Raw genomic sequence first — 13,152 nt, 5'->3', positions numbered from 1 at the left:
TTCACGATTGTTAAAAGGGGCTTATAGAACTAACCCCCCTCTGCCCAAATATGACTCAATATGGGATACCAAAATTGTGTTAGACTACTTAAGTAGGTACTTTCCGCATGATAACATATCATTACAGGATTTGTCTTTTAAAACCGTAACCCTTTGCAATAGCAACCGCACAAAGGATGCAAACGTTAGGCTCCATTAAGTGTTGTAATATCACATTTAATCAAGATTGTATACTAATTAAAATCGATGAATTGTTAAAGACCTCCAGACCCGGCGCTCTCCAACCTCTTTTACGTCTTCCTTTCATTACAGAAAATGAAAAAATTTGTCCAGCTACCGCATTAAAATCCTATATAGACAGAACAAATTCTCTGAGAGATATTAATTCAGACCACCTATTTATTAGTGTTAAAAAACCCCATAGAAAGGTCACTTCCCAAACCCTTGGCCATTGGGTTAAATCAACACTTCAAAAAAGTGGCATTGACATTTCTCATTTCGGGGCCCACAGAACGCGGCACGCGTCTACATCAGCGGCTCGTCGCGCAGGGGTTAGCGTACAAGCGGTTCGTAGGGCAGCGGGCTGGAGTGATTGAGTACTGCAACTGGCCAACTTGAAAATCCCAGTTATCGACTGTGCAACGAGATGGTCTTCGAAATACATGATGCTTGTTAGATTGCAAGAGCTGAAAAACTTTAGTGCAAGCATTGATGCTGTTACCAGACTGATCTCTCCAACATTTTGGGACGAAATAACCGAATTAGTAAAATGTCTAGAGCCTTTTTATGTTACAACTGTGGAATTGCAACGAGAACAACTGACGATGGGGGATTTTTACATTTCATGGGTGAAATGCAAGACTAAAATTGAACCACTGCATAGCCCCTTTGCACGTGACTTTCGCGAAGCGATGAAAAATCGGGAAAAAAAGCTGTTGGAGACGGATACTGTTCTAGAAGGACTGTACATGGACAGCCGCTTAAACGTAGTGTTGTCAGATGAACAATGTGCAAAGGCCAGGGCCCTTTTAAAGCAAACATGGAAAAAAATACAGAAATTGTCCGAAAAATCGCCGGATTTAGCCCCCGAAAATATAGAAGAGCCCGGCTTGAGTACTAGACCTCCATTACCTCTAGGCGTACCATATATTAATAAAGACTTGTTACCAATAGAGGACATGCTTGTGAGGACCGAAATGTCACGAGGGCTCTCAACTGGAACGAGACCCCTACCCAGGGTACCATTAGAGACAAATATTATTCAGCATTGGTGCTCTAAAACTACGGCAAATTCCCAGCTGGCAAGAATCGCTGACATTATCTTAGCTAGTCCAGCTACACAGGTTTCTGTAGAAAGGTTGTTTTCATCGTTAAAGTTTTTGCTAAGTCCATTAAGGACCAACTTGGACTCAAATTTGCTGCAAAGGATGCTTTCTATTAGAGCAAATAAAGATTTATTAGAAAAAACTTATCCAGCAAATTATAGACTAGCAAACCAGTTTTGTTAGTAATTTTAAATTCGATTTACAAATGTGAATGTTGTTGTAAATAAAAAACGGTTTTACTAGTTATTAGAAACTTTGTTTTAATTAAATCAATCACAATTAGGTACAGTTACAGTCACGGACGACGCGAAAAGGAACAAGGAAGTTAACCACAGATTATAGCAATAAAATAATGACATTGACAAGGTACCACAGATCTGGTACAATACACAATGTAAATGTAAGAAGGCCGCAATTTCAAATTTTAACACACCCACCAAATTAAAGCCTTCTTCAGTCTAAACTACAATTTACTTTACATATTCCTTTACATATAAACACAGATCAAAACAAAAATTATCAAAAATGACATACATAGTCATACACACAGTTTGTAACAGTGTACTGATACATTAATATGTATTACAACAAAACAAAAATTACATTTACACCCATTTTATCTCTTAAATATTGAAATCTCACTCGAGGAAGGGGTTTAGTAAATATATCTGCACACTGTTCATTAGTACATATATATAGCTTAAATATATATAGAAAATACAGCTACATAACCTGAGTTTTTATTGTTACTTGAATCCTTTTTCTTCAGTCTGCAGTTTTTACTTAAGTGGCCATATCGGTTGCAATTGAAACATCTCGGTCCTTTCTTTTGGAATTGTTTCTTATATTCTCTATTACTGTAGAGAGCGGAGTCGGAATTAGTTGTTTCTATTTCTTGAAGTAATTTTGTTTTAATCAAGTCGGCACTAATATTTACTCCCGAACTCTCTATACCCATAATCATTGGCTTGTATGTGTCCGGCAAGCCTGCAAGTATTAAAGTGCCAAGCCACTCATGATCAACCTTGAACTTAATGTTCCGGAGTTTATGGGCTGCTGACATTATTTTATTTATATAACTTTCAACATTTTCGCTCGTTTCTAAGGTCGTGTTAATTAATTAATAAGCCTACTTTTCTAGTCAATCCGCTGTCTTCGAAAGAAATCGTGAGGTTGTCCCAGACTTGTTTGGCATTGACTGCATCTTGAATATGGATATAAAGTATAGGATCAATCAATAGAATTAATTTTGACTTAGCTTTTACATCCTTGTAATGCACTATCTACCTTTTCAATCTTTTCATTTTCCTATATCCCAAGGTTGCCTGGAAGAAATCGCTTCAAAGCGATAAGGCCGCCAATTTGTACGGTGAAGATTCCTTCTGTATGAAATTGTATTTAATATCTGTGCATTGTACAATAAAGTGTTTTATTATTTTATTATTATTATCCTTTTTCATCGCCTTTGGATCATTACAATCGGGTTCCCTCGTAAGACATTCATCTAACTCCTCGTGTTGCAGATACGCTCTGACGGCGAAACTCCAGTTGGACCAGTTATCTCGTCCCGTGATTTTTGGGATCGACATAATTGTATTGTTACTGTTCATCTTGAATTTGAAAAGCAGCAGAAAGATCGCGAGCCGGTAACTGATGTGAGGTTATGCACGCGGTACTTTGTCGGACTAATTATTATTCAACAATCGACTGTACGGCAGGTTGGCCTGGGCCCATAACCTGTTGTTGTAAATAAAAAAAAATATAAATAAAAATCTTGTGAAATAAAAGTTGGTTTCATTTGAATTATTTGCGGTGCTCATGTTTTAAAGAATCAACATATTTAAGTATATTCATATAAGCTACTGATCGCATACATGGCTGTACGAATTGTAGTTCTCCAATCAATAAATTTCCAAAATATGTAGTAATTTCTTTTGTCTAACTCCTTTTCAAAGACACATTCAACACATCCCTTATTTGGCTTTTCCTCACTTTCCGATTCCAATCCACGTTTCGTATCATCTTTTTTTTGCTATTTGAGTCATATTCAAAAAAGTTGTACGTCAAGAAATGGTTAGTAAATGGTATTGTCACGAAATGTCATGAAATGGTAAATGTAAAGATGCATACTCAACAGTGACATTTCTGGACCATCAATAAATGAATAGCCTATTTAACTCTAGCCTAACCTATTTTGCACTGACTTTTGGCATTCATGTTCTTATAATAATATAATAAAACAAAAATATAAAACCTCTGGTAAAGAAAATTTGAAAAACTTTCGATTCGACCTTCTAAAATAATAAGGAAGAGGTAATTAAGCACATAAAAAATTTAATTTATTTACTTTATTAATAATTAAAAATGAAAAAATAAACAATTACAACACGTGTTATTTTACTAGTGTGTTGGACATTATACGCTTCTCTTATATCAATATCATTGGCAAATATATAATTATCGCCATTTCTCAAAGGTTCAGGAAGATATTTAACAATTTCCTTATTATTACGTAGTTTTTTGGTTTAATAGTTCATATTATCTGAAACTTTTGAACCGATTTTAATGCACTGTTCCCTAACTAAATCCATAAAAAAAAATTGTTTCAATTTAGTTTCAAGTTTCTGAAAAATATTTGCACAAACACATAAATATACTCATTCATATGAAAGTTGGCACACGTGTTTAGAATTTAATATAAACTATTGTTATACATATAAATATAGCAAAATGCCTACATTATCCCATACTCTTCTTGAATTGATAACTTCCACACCAGTGAAAATGCAGCCTTAGAGCTTGACGTCACTAAAGTCATGAAATGGTCGTCAGTAAATTGGTGTAACACAACCTAAAAATTGTAAAAATGTCTCGCGTATTAAGGTTATTCATTTTCACAGTTTACTGCCTTAAAATGTCTAGTTTCTTAGAGCTAAACACTGATAATCAGTTTTTTATACTCATATTTCCTTCAAACTGCGTTACGAAATGGTATTATATTTTTTACTCCGCACAGTCTTGGAACTTGGAACAACATTTGTAACAAGAAAACAAAATGACAGCCAACTTCTAGGTTGTCTATGAAATGGATCGGTGTTTCCATCTGATATTTACAAAATCTGCCATTGATCTACTAATTGCTGCTAGGAGAAACCGCCTCAGTAATAAATGTCAGTAAATGGTGTACACTTTTAATGACAAAATGTTTTTAATCATTTTTATTACTATAATTTAATTGTAATTATAATGCTATTCACTGAAACATACTGTATACTCTAATTATTTATGTGCCCTCTTTACAATGTGAATATAAATACGAGAATCAATCCAAAATTGCTGTTTTATAAATTGTGTGTACAGGAGGACACTAAAAATATATATGGAATGGATTGGGTAATGACAAAATAAAATGATGATTTCTCTTATTATGTTAGGAACAAATGCTATTGATTATTAATTATATAAACAATAACAATAAGTAAGCTATATGAAATTGAAAAATATCAAAAGTGAAAAAAAAAACAGGTTTATGGCGGGTTTGTTCCTTACGGACAGCATAATAAGAGACAAGGTACAACTTTTTTGAATATGACTCATTTATCTTCAGTATTTTCTTGAGTAACACTGCCGAAAGTTTTAGTGCTTAAGTTGGAGAAATCTTTCAATGTTTCACAACGTGATATTTTTGATGAAGTCCTTGACTGGGACCCGTGTTTTGGCCTGTACCTGTGCAAAGTATGAAGAATTTAATAAATAAAAAACGTTATGTGTATACAAATATATAAAGACTAGCGCTCCGCCCCGGCTTCGCCCGTGGTACATATTTCGCAATAAAAGGTAGCCTATGTTCTTTCTCAGGGTATAAATATTGTCTGTGCCAAATTTCATCAAAATCGGTTAAGAGGTTTATGCGTGAAAACAATACATACATACATAATTACATAATTACAAACTTTTCCTATCTATACTTATGATAAATCTGTAGAGAGGCCAATTCTGTACATGAAATATATTTAAAAAAAAACTATGAAGGGGTGATAAGGGATCGCTACTGATGCCAAAAATGCAATCAGTAAAATTTTTGTCTGTCTGTCTGTATATTCGTTATAGAAACAAAAACTACCCGACGGATTTTAACTAAATTTGGCACAATTATTCTTCATACTCCTGGGCAGGTTATAGTAAAAGAATCATGTAAATCGGTGTAGAAACACCAAAGTTATACATGAAATACGCTATAAGTCATCGCGCGTGAATACAGAATCATATGCCATAAGGATTATTTTTGTGTATCAGTTGCCGCGTTCGACGCGCTGCGCGGCGGGAGCTATAAAAATTAAAAAGGCGGCGGGTCTGCACCCGTTTCGCGTTGTCACGGCATCACGTGTGAATGGCTGAACCGATTTCGATTATTCTTTTCTATCATATTCCTTGAAGTACGAGGATGGTTCTTATGTAGAGAAAACGTAAATATGTACCACGGGCGAAGCCGGGGCGGACCGCTAGTAGTATTATAAACGTTTATTGTAGGCATTGATTGTGAGAAATCTTTATTTTAATTAACTTAAATAAGGGGCTTAAAATGAAATTAAGAGAAATAATAATAAATATGTTTTATTAATATTGGTAGGTAACATACAATCACATGGAGATAGTTGGGTTCCTTTTCAGGAATCTTTCATACCAGTCTCGTCCGGGAATGCCGTCTTTGAACGGATTTGCTCTATTTAATTCCCGGACGAGCTTCCCTACCGATAGAAGCAGCTGTTCCTTCGATACTGGGAACCCAATATCTGCCATATGGAGGACCCATTTCACTATTAATTCTTCTTCATCTTGACGACGCGGTTGGCGCAGTGGTAATGTAACTGCCTACTGAGCCGACGGTCCCGGGTTCGATCCCCGGTCAGGGCAAATATTTGTGTGATGAACTCAATTATTTGTTCTTGGGTCTGGGTGTTATTATCTATATATATGTATTTATTAAATATTACATTTATCGTCGCCTAGTACCCACAATACAAGCCTTAATTGAGCTTACTGTGGGACTAGGTCAATTTTGTGTAATAATGTCCTATAATATTTATTTATTATTTATTTATTTATTTATCTTTTGTGAGAACTGTTGCATGTCCAGCAGGATTGGTATGCTTATTCTTCAATTTATCTAGTAACGTGATATGGAACTTTATACAGCTTGGAAGCTTTATAGGCAGTTAATTCACCGCTTCTAGTTTTAAGCAAAGCATTTTGCAACTCTTCATCTGTATATTTCTTGTACACCTTTGCCATATTGCATGTTTCATAAATGAAACGATAATTTTAAGAAGTGTCCTATAATATTATATTAACTAAAAAGTTTTTTAGCAAGTGGGTAACGTAGATGATTTTAAACCGCTCTTTTAAAGTAAATCCCATGTCAAAAACTGCCCTAGCCAGTACAAAGTGTAAACAGAATAAGCGAAATGCCCATAACGCCCAAATAGTTTATCCTATACTAGCGGTCCGCCCCGGCTTCGCCCGTGGTAGGTACATATTTCGTAATAAAAGGTAGCCTATGTTCTTTCTCAGGGTCTAAAGATTATCTATGCCAAATTTCATCACAATCGGTCCAGTAGTTTATGCGTGAAAACCATACATACATACATACATACATACAAACCTTTCCTCTTTATAATATTAGTATAGATTAAGACCATTTTCATTGAGAAGTAATTAAGAACAAACACATTTCAGGATATTCGTTTCCTTAGGTCTCCTGACTAAAAAAAAAAAATACTATGCTCCATGATCTAGCAGTGCACGTGCCTGGTCTCGTGTAAGTACCTAGATCTGCAGAAGTGTCAATACCTACTTACAATTCCCGGCATCTAACTTTAGTCACACCCCGGACACTCCATACAAAATGATCGTTTTGACAGTCACACCGTAGAGACTGCAAATGTGTGTGTTAACGCTTTATGGTTGGCACATTTGTGACTAGCGTAAAAAAAAATTCGCGTTTTTCAGATGAAATACATCCGTAAACAGCACAATATCTAACCATTTTCTACGAAAAACGATAATCACAAATCCAAAATAATAAAATGGCCCATTTTATGTCTGATCACGCGGGGGTGAGGTAAGTTTAATTTTGGCGGGAGGCGGAGAGTGTCCGTTCTGTAGCGTTTAGCTACTATTATGTATTCTGTGCTTTAGTGCTGACCGATTAGGTGGGGGATGTCAAAAGTCACTACTCTTTTCTCTACGTTCTGCGCATCCCCTCTCCTAATCGGTCAGCGCTAAAGTTAGATGCCGGGAGTTATACTTAAGTTAACTATACCTGCTCAAAATAAAAACAAACAAACTTAATTTAAATAAATAAATAAATAAAAAGCCCGTTTATTTCCAATCCACAATTTAAAGTTTTGACACAGGTAGTTTTGTTAAGTTAAGTTTAAGAATGTAAACTTAATTTAGCACCCACGAATTTACCAGCAACGCCCAAAAACTGTGTAGGTTATTTCGTGTTAGTCGATTTTATATATTTGCGAACTTATTAACTGTAAATCATTATCAGAAAATATAAATACACTAATGAGTACCTTATACACCAAACAACTTTAACTTACTAAAAATACAAAGCAAAAAAAAGCGTTTTTGCATAAATGTTCAGTGAGACGAATTTGCCTCGAACGTCCAAGTTAAGGGAAACTTCAATGTCATATCCTCTTCCGCCTGGGATCCACCTCTTCCGCCTGGGATCCAACAGTGAATAGTCGTGTCCGTGCTAAATTTTTACTTAAAAATAAATTAAAAGTGAATTTAATAAATCAAGTGAAATAATAGGAGCGCATAAACAGCGAGAGTTAGCTACGTGCATCTTCAAGTTTACGTTACGCATTGCTGTTGTCCTGGTACTCCGTGTGCGTGCCGGCTACGTGTTAGAGGACGACGCATAGTGAGTGTGTCTCAATTTTTGCCGTGCAAAAATCTAATTTGCGCACGCGCTTCCTACTTAAGCCCCGCCTTAGTCTACTGCTCATTAACGCTGGTGGGCGGAGCCTGCATCCTTTTACTATTGGACTAATTACTCGAGACGATTATAGCCCCTCAGACATTATTAATAAAGGTCAAATCATACATATATAGTTTTTATCATTCTAACTGTACAAAATGAACCGGAAAATAACTCCCGAAAATAAAAATGCATCTACAAGTACAGTCCAAAAGGACCCGGACCTTGACCCGGGATAATGTTGAAATCCATGAATCTATCCTATCACTGCGAAATGAAATCAAAGAGATGTTTGGAGTTTTCGAATCGAGGCAAAATAAACGTCTAGAACTCATTGAAAAGAGTATTTCGGAGATAAAAGATATAAAAAAACATTGTACAAGCATGGACCAACATAATAAAGAAATAGAAAAATCATTAGAATATTAGTGGGCAATTGGAATCATTGCAGAGTAAAAGGTCTGGAGGAAGTTAAAAAAGAGCTGTCTAAAGAAATCCATTTAATCCACGAAAAGTGTGAAGTCTATAACCAATTCTGTATTAAAACAAGTATTGAAATTCGAGGAATTCCACATCAAAAGGAAGAGTATAAAGAAGGGTTGTATAAAATGGTACACTCGTTGTTTAACTCATTAAAATTAGACTATCATACGTCGGATGTTCGAGACGTCTATCGGCGATTTAACCGAAACAATAAAACGTCATCCCCTCCATTAATTATTGAGTTTACATCCACTTTTATTAAACTCAAAGTTTTGGAGACTGCAAAAAAGCTGTACAAGTCTACACAAATGCAACTAAATGCAAGTCATCTCGGATTAAATTCAACATCAACCATATACATATCTGAATTATTAACAGCTAAAATGAAACGATTATTTTTTCTGGCGAGAGACTTTGCTAATACGGAGAAGTACAAATATGTATTGCTGGTCGAGTAATGGCCGTGTGTTTCTGCGCAAAGCTGATGGTTCTCCTCATATCCACGTAAGAGATGAACAACAATTAAAAAGTCTTACTCAATGACTAATAGTAATAATAATATATTTTGGTTTTTCTTATGCATGTATTATAAAATTGATTAGTGTTAAGTACGTTAATAATTATACGTTAATAATTTCTTTAATATTCAAAGCTTCAAATGCAATTATAGTTTTGCAAATTATATTGATTGTATATTTAACTAGCGGTCCGCCCCGGCTTCGCCCGTGGTACATGTTTACGTTTTCTCTACATAAGAACAATCCTCGTACTTCAAGGAATATAATAAAAAAAGAATTATCGAAATCGGTTCAGCCGTTCTCGAGTTATGCGCTTACCAACACATTTTGCGATTCATTTTTATATATATAAGAAGATAGAATACCGTTTGTCACGTTTCTTAATAATATTTCTGCAAAATATTTTGTATCTAAGGTTATTATTTATTTTGAATTTATTTTTGCTTATGAAATTATAATATTTTTCAGTGAGTTAATTTTTATACAGTGTATCATCAATTGCTTTCCAAGGGGTCGTATAAGTAAGCTTAATGTAATTCTATTCATCAAATGTATAATAAGTTGTTATTTACCTAAATATGAAATTGTTGTCTTGAAATTAATTGTATGTATCGAATATTTACAATATAGTAAAATTATAATTGAGAGCCGTCTTAAATGTATAAATATTTTACCTATTTCTTACGCTTTCACTTTTCCACATTTAAATTATTCAAAATATTGTATATTGTGTTGTTTACAAGCATTTATATTTAACCTTATAGGTGTTTATGTAGGTAATTGACTCTTACTCACTTACATATAATTCTGACAGACACAAATTTAAGTTTTTAAAATTGAACAATATATATATCAAAGATGTTGGTTTCCACATAATTATTATTATAAAAGTTAATGGCTAACGTAAACGTAATGGATGATATAGACCAGACGTGTTTTATTCCGTTCTGGCAAACCTTCGAGCCTGAATCTTGCATCCGTTACTTTGGAGACGTTAATAGACAGTTCACAATGATTACACAGAACATAAGAAGTATACGTAAAAATATTGGCTCATTTGAATTATTTCTAGATCGTCTTGGCTATCAACCGGATGTCATTGTACTTACAGAGTGTTGGATTGACGACACATTCGGGGGTATCAATCTCCCTGGTTATATCTGCGTGTATACAAAAAAATGCTACAACAAAAGCGATGGTATTGTAATATATTATAAAGCTAGCCTTAGCATGGTTAAAATATTGGAACCGAGTTTTCGTAATGGGACATGTTTAATCTTAGAAATAAACCCTATTATCTCTATAACTTCAATCTATAGATCTCCTTCTTTTACTTCCATTTCAGATTTGTGTAACTTTTTGGACTCTTTGGAAAGTGTGTTAAAAAAATGTACAACTAGCAATAGAATAATAACTGGCGATTTGAACCTAGATATTACAGATAATGGTATGTCTATCTATTCTGAGCAGTATTTAAACCTAGTGACCTAATATGGTTATATACCTGCATATAATGTACCAACGAGATCGGGGAGCTGTCTTGACCATTGTATGATAAAGTCACGAGCACAGTGCAAAGCAGTTATTTGCCATTCTGATATTACTGACTATGATACTGTCTTATTGTCAATTAGCCTAACATCTACAGATAAGTGTTTCTCGAATAGTACGGAAATCTTAGTTAAATCGAAAATTGATCACAATAAATTGCAACAGTCAATAGAAAAAATGGACTGGTCCACTTTATATAACTGTGATAATGTTGACATGGCTACCGAGATTTTTATTGACTCTCTTAATGATCTCATTTCACAAAATTCAACAAAAATAACTACTAGTAAACGTAAAATAATATTTAAACCATGGTTAACCCCTAACTTATTAAAATGTATGAAAAAACGTGACCACACACCACACATGAACACACACTCGCATATTTTAGTTTGCATTGAGTTTAATTATAGTAGTTAGCATGAATTTATATATTTTAACGAATTTATATTGTTATTAAGTATGTATTTAATAAAAATAAAAAAATTGTTTTGTATAGAAGATTTTTAATGTGATAGTTTATTTTCTTAGCATAAGGATTAAAATGTACCACTGGAAGATACTTGTTCCCACGACACAGGGAATCCTCGTGTGGGAGCAAGGGTTTTCAATTTCTATGCATCTTATATTTTTTGGAAATAAAGATTATTGTTTATTGTTATTGTTTATTGTTTATATTGTAATAAATCTGTTCACAAAATTATATGCCGAATTTCCCCTTGACGAACAATTAACTATTCTACTATTTAATTTTTAGGTTAGTTTTATTATAAAACGTTTATCTGAACAACAAACGAGTTATAAACTAATCAGTAAAATACTGCTAATTCGGGAATAACACGAAGTAGCCTACTAAGGAATAATAATCTGCTGGCTAATTCGGCAGTCGAAATTTCGCTAATTTTAGGAAATCTATGCTATTAAACTACCCGAACTTGATATAAGATCAATAGCAACAAAATATGTTTATAGAACACACAATAAAGTTTAGTTTTAAAATATCTTGTCAGAATTTCTTATTTTAGAATCGAAAAGCAAAACACACGAAATACCCCACTAGGCCGAAGTAACCCGCCTTTAGGTTAATGGATTCATATTTCAATGGACACCATTATGTCTTACTACTCGACCAAGCCAACTAGACCCTTTTCAACTGTGACGTCACCCGCCCATGTCTCGGGTACAGATAGCAAAAAAAAAATATTAATAATATCACTGTTCGCTCTCCGCTATGAATAGTCTTATTTTTCCCCATTTCGAGGGCTGTCTATGAATAACAACACAGTAAAAACTTAAACAAATAACAACGAAAAACTTAACAGTCAACAACAAGCTTTAACGATTAATAATAAAAAGTACAGAAATAACTAGCGATGCGAAACGTACGAATGCGTCGATGCTGCGAACCGTACTAAGGCGAACGCGGTACCGGAGGCGGTAAGCGGGCGGGGAGGCCGCATTCCACCCGAGCGTCTAGTTGGCTTGGTCGAGTAGTATGTATCATTCAAGTGTAAATACAAAAGGATACTCTTGAACAAACAGACAGCAGAATCAACACGCAGGTAAAACAATTTTTTATTACAAATATTCCCATCCATATACACATACATATATATTTTCATTCATAGGGCGTATATATTATCTGATTTATTTAAATATCTATGTAAGTATAATAATATTGTTTATTTTGTTTTATAATATATATATGCATATTATATCATGTACACAATATGTAGACGTATTTATAAATTTTTACCTTTATTGATAGGAACAGTTATAGATGTAATTTTATTTTATTATTAGTATTTATATAAATGTAGGACCTCGGAAATACGCGGGCAGACTGAAAATCAGCTCTGTTCGGGTGTTAGCCCACAGCATTGCTGAGTCTGTTCCGATTGCCTAATACGTGTTTACTTTTAAGTTAAGTTTGTCTAAGTTTTTGTTGGCAATAAAGCTTTTTTTCTTTCTTTCATTACAGCAACTTCTTGTTGCCAGGCGATCACTAAGCGGGACGGCGCTTCTTTGGCTTAAATCGGAAAGACCATTCAGGACATGGCAGGAGCTGGCGGAAGAAATATTAAAGGAATTTCCATGTACGTGGGATACGAAAACGGTACATGAATTGAGTGCGAGAACGGAAAAGCCGAACGAAAGTTGCATTGATTATCTACTTATCATGAAGGAGATGGGTAAGAGCCAGCGCGCACGAGCAACTTTGTCTCCGCAACTATTTTGTCTCTTCACCCATGGGCTAGTATGAAAGTGCGCGCACGTA

General features: G+C 34.5%; 1 long non-coding RNA gene across 1 annotated transcript in view; it reads right to left on the bottom strand.

Annotated features, from left to right (window-relative positions):
• LOC149475068 (uncharacterized) overlaps positions 1-9,613 on the bottom strand; it is an 87,342-nt gene extending 77,729 nt beyond the window's left edge. The window contains exon 1 of the long non-coding RNA XR_016318143.1: positions 9,576-9,613. This is a non-coding gene — a long non-coding RNA (uncharacterized LOC149475068). The remainder of the gene's footprint in view (positions 1-9,575) is intronic.
• Between the last annotated feature and the right edge of the window lie 3,539 nt (positions 9,614-13,152).

This window comes from Colias philodice, chromosome 31, assembly GCF_061535455.1.
Source record: "Colias philodice isolate Cphi_HAF_F1 chromosome 31, ilColPhil1 Martin Lab GWU primary, whole genome shotgun sequence".
NCBI classification, from domain to species: domain Eukaryota; kingdom Metazoa; phylum Arthropoda; class Insecta; order Lepidoptera; family Pieridae; genus Colias; species Colias philodice.
The sequence above is the reverse complement of the archived record's forward strand: the minus strand, read 5'-3'. Positions and strand labels throughout refer to the sequence as shown.